The sequence below is a fragment of the Arachis stenosperma genome, chromosome 10 (assembly GCF_014773155.1).
Source record: "Arachis stenosperma cultivar V10309 chromosome 10, arast.V10309.gnm1.PFL2, whole genome shotgun sequence".
NCBI classification, from domain to species: Eukaryota; Viridiplantae; Streptophyta; class Magnoliopsida; order Fabales; family Fabaceae; genus Arachis; species Arachis stenosperma.
Genome location: NC_080386.1, coordinates 52,822,779 through 52,848,183, shown reverse-complemented (window position 1 = coordinate 52,848,183; position 25,405 = coordinate 52,822,779). Strand labels below are relative to the sequence as shown.

The 25,405-nt window shown below is 36.3% G+C and overlaps 2 non-coding genes across 2 annotated transcripts; one reads left to right on the top strand and one right to left on the bottom strand.

Moving 5' to 3' along the window:
- Window positions 1–5,358: 5,358 nt before the first annotated feature.
- LOC130959314 (small nucleolar RNA R71) lies at window positions 5,359–5,462 on the bottom strand. The gene has a single exon (XR_009078406.1). It is a non-coding gene; the product is annotated as a small nucleolar RNA R71 (small nucleolar RNA).
- A 16,505-nt stretch (window positions 5,463–21,967) lies between these two features.
- Window positions 21,968–22,075, top strand: LOC130959173 (small nucleolar RNA R71). The gene has a single exon (XR_009078268.1). It is a non-coding gene; the product is annotated as a small nucleolar RNA R71 (small nucleolar RNA).
- The last annotated feature ends 3,330 nt before the right edge of the window (window positions 22,076–25,405 follow it).

The window sequence follows — 25,405 nt, the reverse complement described above, 5'->3', positions numbered from 1 at the left end:
CATGATAATAAATTGTATTGAATGAGTTAAAATAATTAAATCTAAAAATACTCTCCGAAGTATGCCACATCAGCTTCATCATTAAGTGTAGAAATCTGATTTTTATATAATAAAATATATATTTGAAGGAGATGTTATAAAATAAATAAAAAATATTTTTAGAAAAATATTATTTCATTTTAAATTTCAGGATTTGAGGCAAACTGTAAAATTTACTTAAGTTTGGCTTATGGTCAGTTTGGCTAAACTTTTTAAATAAGTTCTTTTGAAAAAGGAACTTAAATAAGTTCTTTTGAAAAAGGAACTTAAAATATAAAGATTTTTATTAATAATAATTTTAAATAAGTTATTTTGTATTTGAAAAGTTATTATAGAAATTCTTAGTTTAAAGTTGTGCATTAAATAAGAGTGATAAAATAGCTTTTGAAAATAGGATAAGTCACATTTTTTAATTTTCTTAAAAGCTCTTAAATAACTTTTTAAAAAGTTAAAAGTTTATCTAAAAAATTATACCAAACACTGTTAATATCTTTAAAAGTATAAAAAATTGTACCAAACACTATTAATATATTTTATTATACTCATTAATATCTTTAAGAGTAAAAAAAAATAGTTTTTGTTTTAAAGTTAATCAATATTAGTGTATTAATACTTATTAACATGCTTATTGATTAAATCTTTTTATACAAATTTAATAAATACACACATTAGACTACATATAGGTACAATAGTATTAAATTTAAAATAAAAATATTTGTTAATATTAATATTTTATTGTACTCGTTAATATTTGTTAATAATATTTTTATAGTATTCGTTAATATGTTTTATCGTACTCTAAAGATATTATTGAGTATAATAAAAAATATTAACCGGTAATATTTTAATAGGGTAATGAATATTTAATTATGATGTAAAATAGAAGAATAAAGAACGTTATATATGTATATGTTATATACTTATATAAAAATATATTTCAAGTGGATGTTGAACTAAAAACCTGTCACCCTTACCAAAAAAAAAAAAAAAAAAAAACTAAAGACCTCTCACTAGATACAAAAGATCTTTAACCACTAAAAGAAGATTATTAATTGATAATTTAATACGTTTTTTTATATAAAAGTTAGTTCTATTTTAAATTATCATCAAATTATATAATAATATTGCATCTTTTTATAACCCGTGGGTAGGATTGTGTATCCGAAGGTTAAGAACGGATAGGGTTAGGATTGAGATATCTTTAACTCGCAGGTAGCGTTAAAGTTGGATCCAAACCCCTACCCTACCCTACTCATTACCGCCCCTAAAATAAATACTAGAAAGAGATGTTAGATAAATGAATTTTTTACTGTTATAAAATAAAGAGAGTTTTTTTTGAACTTTTTAATTTTAGTATGGAGAGAGGGTTGGTGTATAGCAGGGTTATGAAGGTATATGGTTGATGAGCGGATAATTTATACGCTTTTTGGCATTGTTTTTATATAGTTTTTAGGATGATTAAGCTACTTTTAGGGATGTTTTCCTTAGTTTTTATGTTAAATTCACATTTCTGGACTTTACTATGAGTTTGTGTATTTTTCTGTGATTTCAGGTAAATTCTGACTGAAATTGAGGGATTTGAGCAAAACTCTGAAAAAGGCTGACAAAAGGACTGCTGATGCTGTTGGATTCTGACCTCCCTGCACTCGAAATGGATTTTTTGGAGCTACAGAACTCTAAATGGCGCGCTCTCAACGGCGTTGGAAAGTAGACATCCAGGGCTTTCCAGCAATATATAATAGTCCATACTTTATTCGAAGAATGACGACGCAACTTGGCGTTGAACGCCAAGTACACACTCCTTTCTGGAGTTAAACGCCAGAAAAACGTCATAATCCGGAGTTGAACGCCCAAAGCACATCATAACTCGAAATTCAACTCCAAGAGAAGCCTCAGCTCGTGGATAGATCAAGCTCAGCCCAAGCACACACCAAGTGGGCCCCGGAAGTGGATTTATGCATCAATTACTTACTCATGTAAACCCTAGGAGCTAGTTTATTATAAATAGAACATTTAACTATTGTATTAGATGTCTTTTGACCACGTACATCTTTGGTCTCAGTTTTGTGTTATTCTTCATCTTAGAAGATCATTGATCACGTTTTAGGGGGCTGGCCATTCGGCCATGCCTGAACCTTCTTTTACTTATGTATTTTCAACGGTGGAGTTTCTGCACACCATAGATTAAGGGTGTGGAGCTCTGCTGTACCTCAAAGATTAATGAAGTTCTATTTTCTCTTATTCAATTCTCTATCTTATTCTTATTCCAAGATATTCATTCGTACTCAAGAACATGATGAATGATGATGAGTTAGATAACCCTCATTATTATTCTCACTCATGAACGCGCGTGATTGACAACCACTTCCGTTCTACATGCAACAAGGCTTGAATGTGTATCTCTTAGATTCCCCAACAGAATCTTCGTGGTATAAGCTAGATAGATGGCGTCATTTATCTGGATCCGGAAAGTCCAACCTTGTCTGTGGTGTTCCGAGTAGGATCCTGGGAATCCGGAAAGTCTCACCTTGTCTGTGGTATTCCGAGTAGGATTCCGTTCATGAATGACTGTGACGTGCTTCAAACCTGTAACCTGCTGGGCGTTAGTGACAAACGCAAAAGAGGGATTCTATTCCAGTAGGGGAGGGAACCAACCGGTGATTGGCCGTACTGTGACAGAGTGCGTGAGCATTAGCTTTCACTGCGAGGATGGGATGTAGCTATCAACCATGGGTGATGCCTCCAGACTGGTTAGCTATGCGAGTGACAGCCGCATAGGATATTTCCCCGTGAGGAATGAAAGTAGCCACAGTTGATGGTGAACCCCTATACAAAGCTTGCCATGGAAAGGAGTAAGAAGGATTGAGTAGAAGCAGTAGGAAGGCAGGCGTCCGAGAGCTCTACAGCATCTCCATTCCGCTTATCTGAAATTCCCATCTATGAATCTACATAAGTATTTCTATCCCTTTTTAATTAACTTCTTTCTATTTTATTTAAACCCATAAACTATTTTAATCTGCCTAACTGAGATTTGCAAGGTGACCATAGCTTGCTTCATACCAACAATCTCTGTGGATTCGACCCTTACTCATGTAAGGTTATTACTTGGACGACCCAGTACACTTGCTGGTTAGTTGAACGGAGTTGTGAAAGAAGGTCAATTTCTAAAAGGAATAATTTCACAATGATGCCAAAAGGCACAAAATAGGAATCACAATTTCGTCCACCAAGTTTTTGGCGCCGTTGCCGGGGATTGTTCGAGTATGGACAACTGACGGTTCATCTTGTTGCTCAGATTAGGTAATTTTCTTTTCAAAAAAAAAAAAAATCTTTTTCAAAATTTTTCTTTTTATTTTTCGTTCTTCATCACTTTATTTTCGAAAAAAAAAAATTAAAATAAAAATACAAAAAAATTAGAAAATCATAAAAATCAAAAATATTGTGTTCTTGTTTGAATCTTGTGTTAATCTTTAAGTTTGGTGTCAATTGCATGCTTTTAAAAACTTTTCTTGCATTTTTCGAAAATCTCATGCATTCATAGTGTTCTTGATGATCTTCAAGTTGTTCTTGATAAGTCTTCTTGTTTGATCTTGATGATTTCTTGTTTTGTGTCTTTTCTTGTTTTTCATGTGCATTTTTGCATTCATATTTTCCATGCATTAAAAATTTCTAAGTTTGGTGTCTTGCATATTTTCTTTGCATCAAAAATTTTTCAAAATTGTGTTCTTGATGTTCATCATGATCTTCAAAGTGTTCTTGGTGTTCATCTTGACATTCATAGCATTCTTGCATGCATCTTGTGTCTTGATCCAAAATTTTCATGTTTTGGGTCATTTTTGTGTTTTTCTTTAAATATTTAAAAATCAAAAATATCTTTTCCTTATTTTTCTCCAAATTTTCGAAATTTTGGGTTGACTTGGTCAAAAATTTTCAAAATTAGTTGTTTCTTACAAGTCAAGTCAAAATTTCAATTTTCAAAAATCTTATCTTTTCAAAATCTTTTTCAAAATCATATCTTTTTCAAAATTTTTATTTATTTTCGAAAATTTCAAAAATATTTTTCAAATTATTTTCAAAATCTTTTTCTTATCTTTATATGTAATTTTCGAAAATTCACTAATAATTAATGTGATTGGTTCAAAAATTTGAAGTTTGTTACTTTCTTGTTAAGAAAGGTTCAATCTTTAAGTTCTAGAATCTTATCTTGTAGTTTCTTGTTAGTGAAGTAAATAATTTCAAAATTTTTGAATTAAATCTTTTTATCTTTTAATTTATCTTTTTCAAAAATTTTATCTTTTTCAAAATTTGATTTCAAAAATATCTTATCTAACTTACTATCTTCTTATCTTTTTCAATTTTGATTTCAAATCTTTTTCAATCAACTAACTAACTTTTTGTTTGTTTCTTATCTTTTTCAAAACCACCTAACTACTTTTCTCTTTCCTATTTTCGAAAATATCTCTCTCTTTTTCAAAAAATTCTTTTTAATTAATTAATTGTTTCATGTTTTAATTTTAATTACATTTTATCTCTAATTTTCGAAAATCACTAACTCCTTTTCAAAATTATTTTCGAATTTCTTCTCTCCTCTTTTCTTCTTTTATTTAATTATTTAATTACTAACACTTCTCTTCACCTCTCTTCATCCAAAAATCCGAATCCATCCTTCCTCTTTCTTATACCCCTTTCTTTTTCTACTAACATAAAGGAATCTCTATACTGTGACATAGAGGACTCCTTTTTCTTTTTTGTTTTCTTCTCTTTCATATGAGCAGGAACAAGGATAAAGGCACTCTTGTTGAAATTGATCCAGAACCTGAAAGGACTCTGAAGAGAAAATTAAGAGAAGCTAAATTACAACAATCCAAAAACATCTTTAAGAGAAACAACCTTTCAGAAATTTTCGAACAGGAGAAGGACATGGCAGCCGAAAATAATAATAATAATGCAAGGAGAATGCTTGGTGACTTCACTAAGCCAACGTCCAAGTTTGATGGAAGAAGCATCTCCATTCCTGCCATTGGAGCCAATAACTTTGAGCTTAAGCCTCAACTAGTTGCTTTAATGCAACAAAACTGCAAGTTTTATGGACTTCCATCTGAAGATCCTTATCAGTTTTTAACTGAGTTCTTGCAGATCTGTGACACTGTAAAGACAAATGGAGTTAATCCTGAAGTCTACAGACTCATGCTTTTCCCTTTTGCTGTAAGAGACAGAGCTAGAATATGGTTGGATTCACAACCCAAGGATAGCCTGGACTCATGGGATAAGCTTGTCACTGCATTCTTAGATAAGTTCTTTCCTCCTCAAAAGCTGAGCAAGCTGAGAGTGGATGTTCAAACCTTCAAACAGAAAGATGGTGAATCCCTCTATGAAGCTTGGGAAAGATACAAGCAGCTGACTAAAAGATGTCCATCTGACATGTTTTCAGAATGGACCATATTAGATATATTCTATTATGGTCTCTCTGAATTTTCGAAAATGTCATTGGATCATTCTGCAGGTGGATCTATTCACCTGAAGAAAACGCCTGAAGAGGCTCAAGAACTCATTGACATGGTTGCAAACAACCAGTTCATGTATACTTCTGAGAGGAATTCCGTGAATAATGGGGTACCTCAGAAGAAAGGAGTTCTTGAAATTGATGCTCTGAATGCCATACTAGCTCAGAACAAAGTGTTGACACAACAGGTCAACATGATCTCTCAAAATCTGAATGGATTGCAACATGCATCCAACAGTAATAGAGAGGCAGCTTCTGAAGAAGCTTATGATCCTGAAAACCCTGCCATGGCAGAGGTTAATTACTTAGGTGAACCTTATGGAAACACCTATAACTCATCATGGAGAAATCATCCAAATTTCTCATGGAAGGATCAACAAAAACCTCAACAAGGTTTTAATAATGGTGGACGTGCTAGGCTGAACAATAGCAAGCCATATCCATCATCTTCTCAGCAACAGACAGAGAACTCTGACCAAAATAATTCTAATTTAGCTAATATAGTCTCTGATCTGTCAAAGGCCACTTTCAGTTTCATGAATGAAACCAGATCTTCCATTAGAAATCTGGAAGCACAAGTGGGCCAGCTGAGTAAGAAAGTCATTGAAACTCCTCCCAGTATTCTCCCAAGCAATACAGAAGAAAATCCAAAAGGAGAGTGCAAGGCCATTGATTTAATCAAAGTGGCCGAATGCACAAAGGAGGAGGAGGACGAAAATCCCAGTGAGGAAGACCTCCTGGGACGTTCCTCAAGAAAGAAGGAGTTTCCTATTAAGGATCCTGAGGAATCTGAGGCTCACCTAGAGACCATAGAGATTCCATTAAATCTCCTTTTGCCATTCATGAGCTCTGAGGACTATTCTTCCTCTGAAGAGGATGAAGATGTGACTGGAGAGCAAGTTGCTCAATATTTAGGAGCTATCATGAAGCTGAATGCCAAGCTGTTTGGTAATGAGACTTGGGAAAGTGAACCTCCCTTGCTCATTAGTGAACTAGATACTTGGATTCAGAGAACTCTACCTCAAAAGAGATAAGATCCTGGCAAGTTCTTAATACCTTGCACCATTGGCACCATGAGCTTTGAAAAAGCTCTATGTGATCTGGGGTCAGGGATAAATCTTATGCCACTCTCTGTAATGGAGAAGCTGGGGATCATTGAGGTACAACCAGCCTTGTTCTCATTACAATTGGCAGACAAGTCAATGAGACAAGCTTATGGAATAGTAGAGGACGTGCTAGTAAAGGTTGAAGGCCTTTACATCCCTACTGATTTCATAATCCTAGACACTAGGAAGGAAGATGATGAATGCATCATCCTAGGAAGACCTTTCCTAGCCACAGCAGGAGCTGTGATAGATGTCAACAGAGGTGAGTTAGTCCTTCAATTGAATGGGGACTACCTTGTGTTTAAGGCACATGGCCATCCCTCTGTGACAAAAGAGAGTAAGCATGAAGAGCTTCTCTCAGTTCAAGGTCAAGAAGAGCCCACACAGTCAAACTCTAAGTTTGGTGTTGTGAGGCCACAACCAAACTCTAAGTTTGGTGTTCAAACCCCATATCCAAACTCTAAGTTTGGTGTTGGGAATACCACACTTAAATTGACCTGATCACCTTGTGGCTCCATGCGAGCCACTGTCAAGCTATTGACATTAAAAAAAGCGCTTGTTGGGAGGCAACCCAATTTTATTTATCTAATTTTATTTTATTTTGTTTTAGTGTTATTTTTGTGTTTAATTAGGTACATGATCATGAGAAGTCACGAAAAAATCAAAAAAATTAAAAACAGAGTCAAAAACAGAAGAAAAAAATTTTTCACCCTGGAGGACGCACGGGCTGGCGTTCAACGCCCAGAAGGTGCTTCTGGCCGGCGTTCAACGCCAGAACAGAGCACCATTCTGGCGCTGAACGCCCAAAACAAGCAACAACCTGGCGTTTAACGCCAGGATGCGCACACAGAGGACAATCTGGCGCTGAACGCCAGAAACAAGCATGAAACTGGCGTTCAACGCCAGAAACATGCATAACATGGGCGTTTAACGCCCAGAACGTGCATCAATGGGCGTTTGAACGCCAGAATGTTGCATGAAGGCATGTTACATGCCTATATGGTGAAGGAATGGTATTTGTTTTCACCTCAGGATCTGTGGACCCCACAGGATCACCTCAAGGATCTGTGAACCTCACAGGATCCCCACCTACCTCGCCCTATATCTCTATATTCATGGTCATCCCTTCTGTTTTCATTCACCACCCACATATATCCACTCTTCCCCATACACCCCACCTACCTTTATCATTCAACTTCTCCTTCCCACCCAATCCCACCCATATAATCGAATCCATCTCCCCTCACTCTCCTCCATTCTCTTCTTCTTCTTCTTCTCTTCTTTCTTCTCTTGCTCGAGGGCGAGCAATATTTTAAGTTTGGTGTAGTAAAAGCAGAGCTTTTTTTTGCTTTTTCATTACCATTAATGGCACCTAAAGCCAGAAAAACCTCAAAGGGAAGACAAAAATCTTCCACCTCTGAGTCATGGGAGATGGAAAAACTCACAAAGCCAGCATAGCTCAGGGGTAGAACATGTGGCTGCAAATCAAGAGATCCCTGAGATACCTCAGGGGATAAGTTATCCTCCACACAAATATTGGAAGCAACTAAAGGGTGGAACATCATGAGCACTCCATCATTCTCCAAGAAATAAGAGAAGATCAAAGAGCAATGAGGGAGGAGCAACAAAGACAAGGAAGAGACATAAAGGAGCTCAAAAAGCACCATTGGACCTTCAAGAAGGCGCCACCTTCACTCAGGTGGATTCATTCCTTGTTCTTTATTTTCTTTCTGTTTTCGGTTTTTAATTATTGTGTTTATCTATGTTTTGTGTCTTTATTTCATGATCATTAGTATGTAACCATGCCTTAAAGCTATAAATAAAATCCATTAGTCCTTCACCTCTCTTAAAAGAAAAATGTTTTAATTCAAAAGAACAAGAAGTACATAATTTTCAAAATTATTATTGAATTTAGTTTAATTATATTGATGTGGTGACAATATTTTTGTTTTCTGAATGAATGAATGAACAGTGCATATGTCTTTGGATCTTGTTGTTTATGAGTGTTAAAATTGTTGGTTCTTAAAAGAATGATGAACAAAGAGAAATGTTATTGATGATCTGAAAAATTCATGAAATTGATTCTTGAAGCAAGAAAAAGCAGTGAAGAAAAAAAAAAAAGAGGGATCTAAAAAGAGTATATAGAAAAAGAAGGAGCAGTAGAAAAAGCCAATAGCCCTTAAAACCAAAAGGCAAGGGTAAAAAGGATCCAAGGCTTTGAGCATCAATGGATAGGAGGGCCCAAGGAAATAAAATCCAGGCCTAAGCGGCTAAATCAAGCTGTCCCTAACCATGTGCTTGTGTCATGAAGGTCCAAGCAAAAGAAAAGCTTGAGACTAAGTGGTTAAAGTCGTGATCCAAGGCAAAAGAGTGTGCTTAAGAGCTCTGGACACCACTAACTGGGGACTCTAGCAAAGCTGAGTCACAATCTGAAAAGGTTCACCCAGTTATGTGTCTGTGGCATTTATGTATCCGGTGGTAATACTGGAAAACAAAATGCTTAGGGCCACAGCCAAGACTCAAAAGTAGCTGTGTTCAAGAATCAACATGCTTAACTAAGAAAGTCAATAACACTATCCCAAATTCTAAGTTCCTAGAGATACCAATCACTCTGAATTTCAAAGGAAAAAGTGAGATGCCAAAACTGTTCAGAAGCAAAAGCTACAAGTCCCGCTCATGTAATTAAATTAATATTCATTGATATTTTGGACTTTATAGTATATTCTCTTCTTTTTATCCTATTTGATTTTCAGTTGCTTGGGGACAAGCAACAATTTAAGTTTGGTGTTGTGATGAGCGGATAATTTATACGCTTTTTGGCATTGTTTTTATATAGTTTTTAGGATGATTAAGCTACTTTTAGGGATGTTTTCCTTAGTTTTTATGTTAAATTCACATTTCTGGACTTTACTATGAGTTTGTGTGTTTTTCTGTGATTTCAGGTAAATTCTGACTGAAATTGAGGGATTTGAGCAAAACTCTGAAAAAGGCTGACAAAAGGACTGCTGATGCTGTTGGATTCTGACCTCCCTGCACTCGAAATAGATTTTTTGGAGCTACAGAACTCTAAATGGCGCGCTCTCAACGGCGTTGGAAAGTAGACATCCAGGGCTTTCCAGCAATATATAATAGTTCATACTTTATTCGAAGAATGACGACGCAACTTGGCGTTGAACGCCAAGTACACACTCCTTTCTGGAGTTAAACGCCAGAAAAACGTCATAATCCGGAGTTGAACGCCCAAAGCACATCATAACTCGAAATTCAACTCCAAGAGAAGCCTCAGCTCGTGGATAGATCAAGCTCAGCCCAAGCACACACCAAGTGGGCCCCGGAAGTGGATTTATGCATCAATTACTTACTCATGTAAACCCTAGGAGCTAGTTTATTATAAATAGAACATTTAACTATTGTATTAGATGTCTTTTGACCACGTACATCTTTGGTCTCAGTTTTGTGTTATTCTTCATCTTAGAAGATCATTGATCACGTTTTAGGGGGCTGGCCATTCGGCCATGCCTGAACCTTCTTTTACTTATGTATTTTCAATGGTGGAGTTTCTGCACACCATAGATTAAGGGTGTGGAGCTCTGCTGTACCTCAAAGATTAATGAAGTTCTATTTTCTCTTATTCAATTCTCTATCTTATTCTTATTCCAAGATATTCATTCGTACTCAAGAACATGATGAATGATGATGAGTTAGATAACCCTCATTATTATTCTCACTCATGAACGCGCGTGATTGACAACCACTTCCGTTCTACATGCAACAAGGCTTGAATGTGTATCTCTTAGATTCCCCAACAGAATCTTCGTGGTATAAGCTAGATAGATGGCGGCATTTATCTGGATCCGAAAAGTCCAACCTTGTCTGTGGTGTTCCGAGTAGGATCCTGGGAATCCGGAAAGTCTCACCTTGTCTGTGGTATTCCGAGTAGGATTCCGTTCATGAATGACTGTGACGTGCTTCAAACCTGTAACCTGCTGGGCGTTAGTGACAAACGCAAAAGAGGGATTCTATTCCAGTAGGGGAGGGAACCAACCGGTGATTGGCCGTACTGTGACAGAGTGCGTGAGCATTAGCTTTCACTGCGAGGATGGGATGTAGCTATCAACCATGGGTGATGCCTCCAGACTGGTTAGCTATGCGAGTGACAGCCGCATAGGATATTTCCCCGTGAGGAATGAAAGTAGCCACAGTTGATGGTGAACCCCTATACAAAGCTTGCCATGGAAAGGAGTAAGAAGGATTGAGTAGAAGCAGTAGGAAGGCAGGCGTCCGAGAGCTCTACAGCATCTCCATTCCGCTTATCTGAAATTCCCATCTATGAATCTACATAAGTATTTCTATCCCTTTTTAATTAACTTCTTTCTATTTTATTTAAACCCATAAACTATTTTAATCTGCCTAACTGAGATTTGCAAGGTGACCATAGCTTGCTTCATACCAACAATCTCTGTGGATTCGACCCTTACTCATGTAAGGTTATTACTTGGACGACCCAGTACACTTGCTGGTTAGTTGAACGGAGTTGTGAAAGAAGGTCAATTTCTAAAAGGAATAATTTCACAATGATGCCAAAAGGCACAAAATAGGAATCACAATTTCGTCTACCAATGGTGTTTCATCAGGGTATGAGAACTGCGCAAGACAAATCGGATCGTCCAATTGGAGGTACTGTAATCGAACGGACCTAGTACAGACGGTACAGAAAATTTTGGGTCTGATTTATGTACTAGCTCCACGTGGCACGCATGCAGCTGGGCTCCGGTTGGCTTCGATGCTTCTAATAACCTTTAGAATGTTACCCCCTTCCCAGCAGCATCGTTTTCACCCTCACACACAAATCTCCCTCTGTTTACTCCCTAACCCCACAATCATCTCCATCTCCATTTTAAAAAGATTTTCTAAGTCCAGAAAATTTTGAGTTCGATTTCAGTATCCACGAAATTCTGCTCCACACAAATTGGACCGTGCCCTCTTTCTCTGCAATAAAATCGGATGGTCCGATTTCTTTCCACTAAAATAAAAAATTGAACGCCGTCATAGTAGTGTATATCCTCCTAATACTCCATAACTCAGCGTAACTCATATGTCAACCTCATAAAAAAAATTAGCCCTTTTTCTTAAAAAAATATTATTTTCATTTTTATTTTTCAGGATCTAAGACTGGTAAAATTTGCTGAAATTTGCCTTAGTCTTAAGTAAATTTTCTTGCACACTTTTTTATTGTTATTTTTTTTCTATTTTACGTCATAATTAAATATGTATTACATTATAAAAATATTTATTACAATAAAATAATTATTCATTAATATGTTTTATTATACTCATTATTATCTAGAGTATAAAGAATATATTTTGTTAAATTTAATCAATATTAGTATATTAATATTCGTTAACATGCTTATTAAATAAATTTTTTATACAAATTTAATAAATATACACATTAGTGTGTGACTGCATTTTAATACATTAGTATTAGTTAAATTTAAAATAAAAATATTTATAAATATTAATATTTTGTTGTACTCGTTAATATTTGTTAATAGTAATTTTTATAATACTCGTTAAATTTTTATCATACTCTAAAATTATTAATGAGTACAATAAAAAGTATTAACGAGTAATTATTTTATTGAATTTTTTATATTTTTATAGGGTAATGCATATTTAATTATAGCGTAAGAAAAAGATAAAGATAAATATAATTTAAAAACGACAAATGGGTATACGTGGCAAGAAGTTTGCCTAAGGTTAAAGTGAGTAGATTTCATACAGTTCGTCTAAGTTATAGGCAGGGACGGATCCAAAAATGTTAACATAGGGGCCAATAATATATATATATATATATATATATATATATATATATATAATGTAAGAAAATATATGCAAATAAATTATAATGTAAGATGCATTACAAAAATATACCGATAGAGAATATATATTTAAAGTACAAAATAATGTGTACCTTTTACTAACGAAATGGTGCACGTCGATTCTTCATATCATAAAATCCATCGAAAATAAAATCTGTGTCAAATCTTTCAACAATCTTCTTCTCAATGTAAATCGAAAGACAATTAGCAAGAAATTAATCTTCTATTTTGTTTCTGAGTCTATTCTTCATAATATTCATAGTTGAAAAAGATCTCTCAGTTGTAGCAGTTGAAATAAGGAGAGTTAATATCAAGTGAATCAAACGATCAATCAAAGGATATGTTAAAGACTTTTCTATCTTCGTTAATCCTTGACATAACTCCGAAATTGTGCACAAGTTAGTTAATTCAACATGATTAAGAATATCAAGTTCATAATGTTGAGCTTGTATTCTAATGTAAAATTTTTCTTGGTCACTGAAGTCACCTAGATAAAACCGTTTTACTAATTCACATACTTTGTTAACACTAAAGAACTTATAATTATCTCTGGGATTTAAAGTTGAACTTGAAGTAAGCAATTCCACCATATTATCATTGAATCTTCCATTAACCTCTTGCAATTATGTATCAATTACAGTAGAAATAAATTAACACGGTAATGATGCTCCACTGAAATTCGGTCAACAATTTTGCGAGTTCGGCCTCTTCTAGGAATATGCAATGCATTCATATCAGGAACTTCAACTTCATATTTCTCACAAAATAATATAACTTCTTTTATGAAAGTCTCCCAACTTGATTCTCTCATTCTTTGGATTAAAGTTTTGGTAGTAAAAACCAGAGTTAAAGCATTCAATATGTCTTTATTTTTTCGTTGCAAAGCTTGACAAAGATCAAGACTAACTTCCAAAATATTTCTCATCAAATAAAAAATAAAGACAAATTTAAAGGATGTGATAGCATCATAAGCAACATTAGCATCACCATAAATAGAGAAATTACCTTCTTCGGTGCTTCTTTCAAGAACTTCATAAGTAGCATCAAACATTCATAGCAAGCTACGTACAGAATTCAAATGAGACCCCCATCTAGTATCTCCAGCTCTTTGCAAAGTACCAATTTAATTAAGTCCACTACCTGTCACAATTTGATCGTGGGAAATTAAGTTTGCAATATTATTTGCTAGAGCAACCCTTAACTGATCATGACGTGTAGGAGAAACAGTCACAACATTCACAATTAGTGTAAGTTTTGAAAAGAATTGATGAACATAGCAAACTTCTTTGGCTGCAGAAACAAGTGCTAATTGTAATCGATGAGCAAGACAATGAATGTAATAAGAAAAAGGAAAATCTTTCAAAAATAGAGATTGCAATCCATTCCATTCACCACACATATTACTAGCTCTATCATACCCTTGTCCCCTAAGATTTTGGACATCAAGATTATGACGAGAAAGAACTGATGAAATTTCTGTTTTCATTGTCAAAGAACATGTATTAGAAACATGTATAAGATCAAAAAATCTTTCTAGAATATAACTATACTTGTCTACAAATCTCAAAACACTATAAAAATAATTAGTTTTAGTGACAAAATTTTAGCGGCAATATATAATGGCCGCTCTTTTTTTAATTTTAGTTATATTTTTGTGGCTATTATATATTTGCCATTAATACAATTTATTATAATTGCAATTATTATTGCCACTAAAAGTATATGAAAAACTATTTTTAGTGAGAAATTTTTAGTGGCTATAGTACTATGGCCAGTATTATTTTAATTAAAATATTTTTTTTAATAATAGTTGGTCAATTGCAATTTGCGATAGAGGAGAAATGAGTGAGTGTGAAAAACAGATCCAGAGCGAAGGTAGAGGAGAAATGGGATCAGAGTGAGTGAGTGTGAAAAACATATCCAAAGGGAAGGGAGAGTTCATTGCAGAAACCCTAAGTTCAATGTTGCCGTCGTCATCGCCGTCGCCGCCTTAGGTTATCTCCAACCTCGAAATTGGTGCCTCCGCCTCCCCTGACATCTTCCTTCACCTCCTCCCCTCCTGCTTCTCCAATCTCCGCAACCTCCACATCGGCGAGCACCTTTCCATTCTGCTTCCCCTCGCTCAATGGGGCTTTTGAGGAAAATACCTCGATCCATTCATGGAATCAAAGTAAACATTTAGCATACTGTCTTCTACTGTCCCGGAGCTCATCAGTGCGACTCGCTGCTGTTCTGGTTCTGCCATTGCGTTATTTCAGGTAGGCCTCATCTCAACTTCAATTCATTGCTATTCAACTTGAATTGCTCATGGTTGTTCTACTTTTACTATGATATCATATACATATATTGTTAAGTATTAAGTATTGAATTGTTTGTGGACCAGGCGAGGCAGTTATTGTTTTGAGAATTGAGATGTCGCTTGTTCAGTTTCAAGCTACTATGTGTATGAATTGTCCCCTTGGCTGTTCTGATGGGCGTCTATGTTTTGCAAGAGCTCATCATTTCCTTCCCAAGAGATCCTCCTTTCCAAATGCAGTCAAGTAAAGTCAACGCCTTTTCAATTTTCTTTCCTTGCCTTTTGCCAATCAACTCATTGTTTCTTTATGTTGTTAGCGCTTCAAATGGCCACCTCAAGGACAAATGCTCCCATTGCTGAATCAACCGTTACTCTCTACTCTTTATTGTCCTACTCGATGGAGGCCAGGGGAAAAGGATGGGTGTTAGTTTTTGACAGTTAAAGATTCATCTTCTCCATGGGGTGAGATAGGTACGTGGGCATTGGCATGCAGTAGTGGTATGTGAGGTTGGTTAATGAGTGTTAAATGCTTAAGACGTGTAATCATCACACAATATTGTCTCACCATGCGTGCAAATAATTAAAAATCTCTGCATGTTAGTTGCAGTGATGGAGGAATCACCCTAATTTTGGATGGAGAAAGCAATCCTAAAAGCCTTAGTAGAACTTCAACAATAACTCTCAGGGCAGTTTCAATTAGAATAAGTTCAATAATTTTAACAACCGTCAATTTCAAGCTTCTCAGCCACAACAGGCATCCACTCAGTCTTAGAGCAGCTCTAAATTAGCTTCTTTAGTTGCAGAACTTTTAGCTTTATGCAGGAGACTAGAGCTTCCATTCAAAATTTGGAAGTACAAGTGGGTCAGCTGAGCAAAAGAATACCTGAGAGACCTCCTAACACTTTTCCTGGTGACACAAAGGTAAAGTCAAAAGAAGAGTGTAAGGCCCTCACAATAGATAATTAATCCATACTGAAGAAGGAGGTGCAAGTTGCTAAAGGGTCAGAAGAGAAAGAAGCTCCAGAACAGGCTAAAGCGACACTGTCACACGCCCCACCTAGGACACCTATACAAGAACCTGAAGTTTCACACCCTCAGGAGCTCCAAGAGGAGACCAAGGACTAGTAGTTCTCTCAATTCTTGGAAGTATTTAAAAAGCTATAAGTCAATATTCCTTTTGCTGAGACTCTTGAGAAAATGCCTCCCTATGCTGTATTCATGAAAGACTTACTCTCTGAGAAGAAGGCTGGTGCACGAAATTGTGATCACACTTTTCACAACTTTGGTACAACTAACCAGCAAGTGCACTGGGTCGTCCAAGTAATAAAACCTTACGCGAGTAAGGGTCGATCCCACGGAGATTGCCGGCTTGAAGCAAGCTATGGTCATCTTGTAAATCTTAGTCAGGAGGATTCAATTGGTTATGAGTTTTGATAATTGAAAGATAAATAAAACGCAAATTAAAATAAAGATACTTATGAAATTCATTGGTGGGAATTTTAGATAAGCGTTTGGAGATGCTTTGTTGCTTCTGAACCTCTGCTTTCCTATTGTCTTCATCCAATCATGCGTGCTCCCTTCCATGGCAAGCTGTATGTTGGTGGACCACTGTTATCAGTGGCTACCATTCGTCCTCTTAGTGAAAATGGTCCAGCTACGGTTTCTGTACGGCTAATCAACTGTCAAATTTCTCGCCTCGGATGAAAAATACCAGGCATATCTACCGCACGGCTAATTATCTGTCGATTCTCACTAGTGTCGGAATAGGATCTCTCTATCCTTTTGCACATTGTCATTGCGCCCAACATTCGTGAGTTTGAAGCTCGTCACAGTCATCCTATCCCAGATCCTACTCGGAATACCACAGACAAGGTTTAGACTTTACAGATCTCAGGAATGCTGTCAATTGGTTCTAGCCTTTACCACGAAGGTTCTAATCTCACGGATTCGAATGCTCTGTTGTCAGGAGAGACAAGTCAGATCCATGGATCAGAGACCCAAAAGATTATACTCCAGCTATCGTCCAATGACTACGTTGAACATCATGTAGACCGCTTGTGGTTGTCAGGCACGTAGATCTTGGCTAAGCGAGTAATGAAGATAATGGGTGATTGTCACGGGTCACCCCTTCATTCTGACTTAATTGAATCAAGTACGAGAGTATATCTTAGAGAAGAAGTACGCGTGAATTGAAAGAGAAACAATAGTACTTGCATTAATTCATGAAGAACAGCAGAACTCTGCACGTTAATCTGTGAGGTGTAGAAACTCCACCGTTGAATAATACATAAGAGAAAAAGGTCTAGGCATGGCCGAATGGCGAGCCTCCCCAAATATCAAAAATCGCATAAAAGTCTGAAAAAAGGATAAAATACAATAGTAAAAAGTGCTATTTATACTAAACTAGTTACTAAGGATTACAGAAAATAAGTAACTAAGTGCAGATAGTACAGAAATCCACTTTCGGGGCCCACTTGGTGTGTACTTGAGCTGAGCATTGAGCTTTACACGTGCATAGGCTTTTTCTGGAGTTAAACGCCAGCTTGGATGCCAGTTTGGGCGTTTAACTCCCGTTCTGGTGCCAGTTCCGGCGTTTTACGCCAGAAAAAGGGTCTCTAGTGGGCGTTTTAATGCCACTTTGGGCCGTCAAATCTCAGGTAAAGTATAAACTATTATACATTTCTGGAAAGCCCAAGATGTTAGCTTTCCAGCCAAATTGAGAACACGTAAATTGGATTTCTGTTGCTCCAGAAAAATGCGTTTGAGTTCAGGGAGGTCAGAATCCAACAGCATCTACAGTCCTTTCTCAGCCTCTGAATCAGATTTTTGCTCAAGTCCCTCAATTTCAGCCAGAAAATACATGAAATTACAGAAAAATACACAAACTCATAGTAAAGTCCAGAATTGTAATTTTTGCATAAAAACTAGTAAAAATATAATAAAAAGTAACTAAAACATACTAAAAATACCTAAAAACAATGCCAAAAAGCATATAAATTATCCGCTCATCACAACACCAAACTTAAATTGTTGCTTGTCCCCAAGCAACTAAAAACAAAATAGGATAAAAAGAAGGGAAAATAGAACAAATTTCAAAATATCAATGAAGCTTAGTTCCAATTAGATGAGCGGGACTAGTAGTTTTTTGCTTTTGAACAGTTTTGGCATCTCACTTTATCCTTTGAAGTTCAGAATGATTGGCATCCATAGGAACTCAGAATTCAGATAGTGTTATTGATTCTCCTTGTTTAGTATGTTGATTCTTGAACACAGCTACTTTATAAGTCTTGGCCGTGACCCTTAGCATTTTGTTTTCCAGTATTACCACCAGATACATAAATGCCACGGACACATAACTGGGTGAACCTTTTCAGATTGTGACTCAGCTTTGCTAGAGTCCCCAGTTAGAGGTGCCCAGAGTTCTTAAGCACACTCTTTTTGCTCTGGATCACGACTTTAACCACTCAGTCTCAGGCTTTTCACTTGGACCTTCATGACACAAGCACATGGTTAGGGACAACTTGATTTAGCCGCTTAGGCCAGTATTTTATTCCTTTGGGCCCTCCTATCCACTGATGCTCAAAGCCTTGGATCCTCTTTACCCTTGCCTTTTAGTTTAAAAGGTTACTGGCTTTTTTCTGCTTGCTTTTTCTTTTTCTTTCTTTTTCTTTATTTTTCGCCATTTTTTTTCGCAAGCTTTGTGTTTTTCACTGCTTTTTCTTGCTTCAAGAATCAATTTTATGATTTTTCAGATTATCAATAACATTTCTCTTTTTTCATTATTCTTTCAAGAGCCAACAACTTTAACATTCATAAACTTCACTATCAAAAATATGCTCTGTTCAAGCATTCATTTAGAAAACAAAAAGTATTGCCACCACATCAAAATAATTAAACTATTTTCAAGATAGAATTCGAAATTCATGTACTTCTTTTTCTTTTTCAGAAAACATTTTTTCATTTAAGAAAGGTGAAAGATTCATGGAACATTCATAGCTTTAAGACATAGACACTAAACACTAATGATCATGTAATGAAGACACAAACATAGTCAAAACATAAAGCATAAAAACCGAAAACGGAAAAGAAAATAAACAAGGAGATTAAAGAACGGATCCACCTTAGTGATTGTGGCTTCTTCTTCCTCTTGAAGAACCAATGGAGTTCTTGAGCTCTTCTATGTCTCTTCCTTGCCTTTGTTGCTCCTCTCTCATGGCCTTTTGGTCCTCTCTGATTTCATGGAGGATGATGGAGTGCTCTTGGTGCTCCACTCTTAGTTGCTCCATGTTGGAACTCAATTCTCCTAAAGAGGTGTTGAGTTGCTCCAAATAGTTGTGTGGAGGGAAATGTATCCCTTGAGGCATCTCAGGAATTTCTTGATGAGGGACTTCCTCATGCTCTTGTTGAGGTCCATGAGTGGGCTCTCTTGTTTGCTCCATCCTCTTTCTAGTGATGGGCTTTTGAGATGAATTTCTCCATCTCCCATGACTCGGAGTTGAAAGCAACTGCCTTCCCTTTCCTCTTCCTAAAGGTTTTTCCGGCCTTAAGTACCATTAATGGTTATGGAAAAACAAAAATCAGAGCTTTTTTCCACACCAAACTTAAAAGGTTTGCTCGTCCTTGAGCAAAAGAAGAAAGAAAGGATTAGAGGAAGAAGAGATGGAGCAGATGGAGGTGTGTGAATGGTTCAGCCAAGGGGGTTTTAGGTGGTTATGATGTGTGAAATTGAAGAAGTGATGAGGGCTTATATAGGAGTAGAATGGAGAGGGAATTTTTGTAATATGGGTTGGGTTTGGGAAGGCGATTGTTTGAATTTGAATGGGTGGGGATAGGTGGGTTGTATGATGGTTTTGGAGGAGAAATGGAAGTGATTGGTGGAGGTTATTTTGGGGAAGAGTGTTATGGAAAGGTGTGAAAATGAGAGAAAAAGAGTTGGGGTAGGTGGGGATCCTGTAGGGTTCACAGATCCTGAGGTGTCAAGGAATTCTGGTCCTCACACCTTTCTGGCGTTTAAACGCCATCTGTGTGCCATTTCTGGCATTTAACGCCAGCTTTGCTGCCATTTCTGGTGTTAAACGCCAGGTTGATACCCTTTTCTAGCGTTTAACGCCAGGCTGATGCCCCTTTCTGGCGTTTAACGCCAGCCAGACACCAGACACCCTTTTCTGGCGTTAAATGCCAGTCTCTCTGCCAATTCTGGCGTTTAAGGCCCAGAATGCTACCAGACTGGGTGTTAAACGCCATTCTGCTATCCTTACTCACGTTTAAACGCCAGTAAGCCTGTCTTTCAGGGTGTGCTATTTTTGATGCTGTTTTTGATTTCGCTTTAATTCTGCAGCCGTTTTTGTGACTCCACATGATCATCAACCTAAAGAAAACATAAACTAACAATGGAAAATGAAATGAAAAAGTAATTAACATAGATAAATAAGATTGGGTTGCCTCCCAATAAGTGTTTCTTTAATGTCAATAGCTTGACAGTAAGCTCTTACAGAGCTTCACATATACTCAGAGCATGATTGTGACCTCCCAACACCAAACTTAGAGTTTGAATGTGGGGGCTATGCTTGACTCTGTATGGAGAGAATTGGATAAAGCTTTTCATGCTTCTTCTCCATGTTTACAGAGGAAGATATTGAGCCTTAAACACAAGGTAGTCTTCATTCAATTGAAGGACTAACTCTTCTCTGTCCACATCAATCACAGTCCCTGCTGTGGCTAGGAAGGGTCTTCCAGGGAAGATGGATTGATCCTCATCCTCCCCAGTGTCTAGGATTATGAAGTCAGCAGGGATGTAAAGGGCTTCAACCTTCACTAAGACATCCTCTACAAGTCCATAAGGCTATTTTATTGATTTGTCTGCCATCTCTAGTGAGATTCTTACAGCTTGTACCTCAAAGATCCCTAGTTTCTCCATTATAAAGAGTGGCATGAGGTTTATACCTGACCCCAGGTCACACAAAGCCTTCTCAAAGGTCATGGTGCCTATGGTACAAGGTATTAAGAACCTTCTAGGATCCGGTTTCTTCTGAGGTAATTTCAGCTGAACCAAGGCATTCAGTTCATTGATGAGCAATGGAGGTTCATCCTCCTAAGTCTCATTACCAAATAACTTGGCATTCAGCCTCATGATTGCTCCTAGGTATCGAGCAACTTGCTCTTCAACAATATCATCATCTTCTTCAGAGGAAGAATACTCATCAGAGCTGATGAATGGTAATAGGAAGTTCAGTAGAATCTCTATGGTCTCTATATGAGCCTCAGATTCCTTTGGTTCCTTATTAGGGAACCCCTTAGTGGTCAGTGGACATCCAACAACGTCTTCCTCACTGGAAATCACTGCCTCTTCCTCCTCTATAGGTTCAGCCATTTTGGTTATATTGATGGCCTTGCACTCTCTCTTTGGATTCTCTTCTGTATTGCTTGGGAGAGTACTAGGAGGAGTTTCAGTAACTCTTTTACTCATCTGACCCACTTGTGCCTCCAAATTTCTGATGGAGGACTTTGTTTCAGTCATAAAACTGAGAGTGGCCTTAGATAGATCAGAGACTATGGTTGCTAAGCCAGAGAGGCTCTTCTCAGAATTCTCTGTCTGTTGCTGAGAAGATGATAGAAAAGGCTTGCTGTTGCCAAACCTATTTCTCCCACCATTATTATTATTATTGAAGCCTTGTTGAGGCTTCTGTTGATCCTTCCATGAGAAATTTGGATGATTTCTCCATGAAGAATTATAGGTGTTTCCGTAGGATTTTTCCATGTAATGCACCTCTTCCATTGCAGGATTCTCAGGGTCATAAGCTTCTCCTTCAAAGGAGATTTCTTTAGTACTGCCGGATGCTGCTTGCAGTCTAATCAGATTCTGAGAAATCATATTGACTTGCTGAGTCAATATTTTGTTCTGAGCCAATATGGCATTCAGAGTATCAATCTCAAAAACTCATTTCTTCTGAGTCATCCTATTACTCACAAGATTTCTATCAGAAGTGTACATGAACTGATTATTAGCAACCACCTCAATGAGTTCCTGAGCTTCAGCAGAGGTTCTCTTCAGATGAAGAGATCCACCAGAAGAATGGTCCAATGACATCTTGGACAATTCAGATAGAACATCATAGAATATATCCAAGATGCTCCATTCTGAAAGCATGTCAGAAGGACACCTTCTGATCAATTGCTTGTATCTTTCCCAAGCTTCATAGAGGGATTCACCTTCTTTCTGTCTGAAGGTTTGGACGTCTACTCTAAGCTTGCCCAGCTTTTGAGGTGGAAAAAACTTGGCCAAGAAAGCAGTGACCAACTTATCCCAAGAGTTCAGGCTTTCTCTAGGTTGTGAGTCCAACCATATCCTAGCTCTGTCTCTTACAGCAAAAGGGAAAAGCATAAGTCTGTAGACCTTGGGATCAACCCCATTGGTCTTAACAGTATCACAGATCTGCAAGAATTTGGCTAAGAACTGATGAGGATCTTCCAATAGAAGTCCATGAAACTTGCAATTCTGCTGCATTAGAGAAACTAATTGAGGCTTAAGCTCAAAGTTGTTTGCTCCAATGGCAAGAATTGAGATGCTTCTCCCATAGACGTTGGAAGTTGGTGCAGTATAGTCACCAAGCATCTTCCTTGCATCTCTAGCATTGTTGTTGGGTTCGGCTGCCATGTCTGCTTTTTTTTCGAGATTTTCTGTGAGGTCATCTCCGGAGTGTTGTTCTTTAACTTCTCTTAGCTTCCTCTTCAGAGTCCTTTCATGTTCAGGATCAGCTTCAACAAGAATGTCCTTATCCTTGTTCCTACTCATATGAAAAAAAGAAGAGAACAAAGGGAGTAGTGGAATCTTCTATGTCACAGTATAGAGATTCATTTATGTGAGTATAAGAATAGAAGAATAGAAGAATGAGAAGAGAGAGGGGATGGGTAATTCGAATAGAGAGAAGAGAGAGGGGTTCGAATTATGAGTAGAAGAGAAGTGTTAGTGATTAAATAGAATAAATAGAAAGAGATGAGAGAGAGAGAGTATTTGAATTTTAAAAGAGGGAAAAGAAAATTATTCTTATTTTTAATTAATTAACTAAGTTAGTTTTGAAAATATTAAAAGAAATAGAATAAAATTAGAATTTAAAACAATTAGTTAATTAGAAAGAATTTTGAAAAAGTGGTGGGTGATTTTCGAAAATTAGAAGTGAAAGAAATAGTTAGGTGGTTTTGAAAAAGATAAGGAATAGTAAACTTTTTTTTAAAATTAAAACAAACAAGTCAAGTAGTTAGTTGAAAATGATTTGAAAATAAATTTTGAAAAGATAAGAAGTTTGAAAAAAATTTTGATATTAAAATTTTTAAAAAGATATGATTGAAATTTATTTTGAAAAAGAATTGAAAAAGAAATTAAAAAGATTTGATTTTTAAAATTAAAGTTGATGACTTGACTAATAAGAAAATAAAAGATATGATTCTAGAATTCAAAGGTTGAACCTTTCTTAACAAGAAAGTAACAAACTTGAAATTTTTTGAATCAAAACATTAATTGTTAGCAAGGATTTTGAAAATTATGAAATAAAATTAAAAAAAAGATTTTGAAAAATTAGTTTTAAAATTTTTTGAAAACATTAAAAGAAAAATAAAAAAGATAAGATAGAAAAAGATGATATAAAAAAGATAAGATTTTAAAATTTAAAAGAGATGAAAAGGATAACCATTTAAAATTATGAATAAAAATACGAAAATTTGAAAAAAATTGAATTGGAAACGAAATTATCTCCCCTTTGCTATTCTAGAGTTAAACGCCCAGAATGATAGCCATTCTCGCGTTTAACGCCCATTTGGTAGCCATTTTGGGCGTTTAACGCCCAGCCAAGTACCCTGGCTGGCGTTAAACGCCAGAAATCCCTTGTTACTGGGCGTTTTTCTGAACGCCTAAAATGCTGCCAATTCTGGCATTTAACGCCCAAAATGATACCTTTACTGGCGTTAAACGCCCAGAATGATAGCTATTCTGGCGTTTAACGCCCAAAGTGCCTCTTTACTGGCGTTTTAATGCCAGTGAGCTCTTTTTCTCTATGATACTTTTGCTTTATGTTTTGAACCTTCATTTCTCAGTATTATTTATTGAAAAGATATATATATATATATATATATATATATATATATATATATATATATTTGAAATTTTGACTTGACAAACAAGAAATAACTAAATTTTACAAATTTTTGACCAAGTCAACTCAAAATTTCGAAAATTATGAGAAGAAAAAGGAAAAGATAATTTTTTTGACTTTTGAATTTTTAATGAGGAGAGAGAAAAACAACAAATTGAAGCAAAACATAAAATTTTAAGATCAAAACAAATTATGCATGCAAGAACACTTTGAATGTCAAATAAACACCAAGAACACTTTGAATATCATGATGAACATCAATAACATATTTTTGAAAATTTTTAAGAAAAGAAAGACATGTAAGACACCAAACTTAAGAACATTTGTACTAGGAACACTAACAATTCGAAAATGCACAAGAAAAACAAGAAAATACATAAAATAAGAAAAATTAAAGATCAAACAAGGAAAATCATCAAGAACAACTTGAAGATCAAGAAGAACACAATGCATATACTTTCGAAAATTAAGAAAAATTAAAACATGCAGTTGACACAAAACTTAAAGTTAGACACAATACTCAAACAAGAAATAATTTTTTTTTTGGTTTTATGATTTTATTAATTTTCTTTTTGTATTTTTTTCAAATTTTTTTTGAAAAGAAAATAAAGGTTGAAATAAGAAAAGAAAAGGTTACCTAATCTAAGCAACAAGATAAACCGTCAGTTGTCCAAACTCGAACAATCCCCGGCAACGGTGCCAAAAACTTAGTGCACGGAATTGTGATCACACTTTTCACAACTCCGGTACAACTAACCAGCAAGTGCACTGGGTCGCCCAAGTAATAAAACCTTACGCGGGTAAGGGTCGATCCCACGGAGATTGCCGGCTTGAAGCAAGCTATGGTCATCTTGTAAATCTTAGTCAGGCAGATTCAATTGGTTATGAGTTTTGATAATTGAAAGATAAATAAAACGCAAATTAAAATAAAGATACTTATGTAATTCATTGGTGGGAATTTCAGATAAGCGTTTGGAGATGCTTTGTTGCTTCTGAACCTCTGCTTTCCTATTGTCTTCATCCAATCATGCGTGCTCCCTTTCATCGCAAGCTATATGTTGGTGGATCACCGTTGTCAATGGCTACCATCTGTCCTCTCAGTGAAAATAGTCCAGCTACGGTTTCTGTACGGCTAATCAACTGTCGGATTTATCGTCTCGGATGTAAAATACCAGGCACAGCTACCGCACAGCTAATCATCTGTCGGTTCTCACTAGTGTCGGAATAGGATCTCTCTATCCTTTTGCACACTGTCATTGCGCCCAACATTCGTGAGTTTGAAGCTCGTCACAATCATCCTGTCCCAGATCCTACTCAGAATACCACAGACAAGGTTTAGACTTTCTGGATCTCAAGAATGCTGCCAATTGGTTCTAGCCTCTACCACGAAGGTTCTAATATTACAGATTCGAATGCTCTATTGTTAGGAGAGA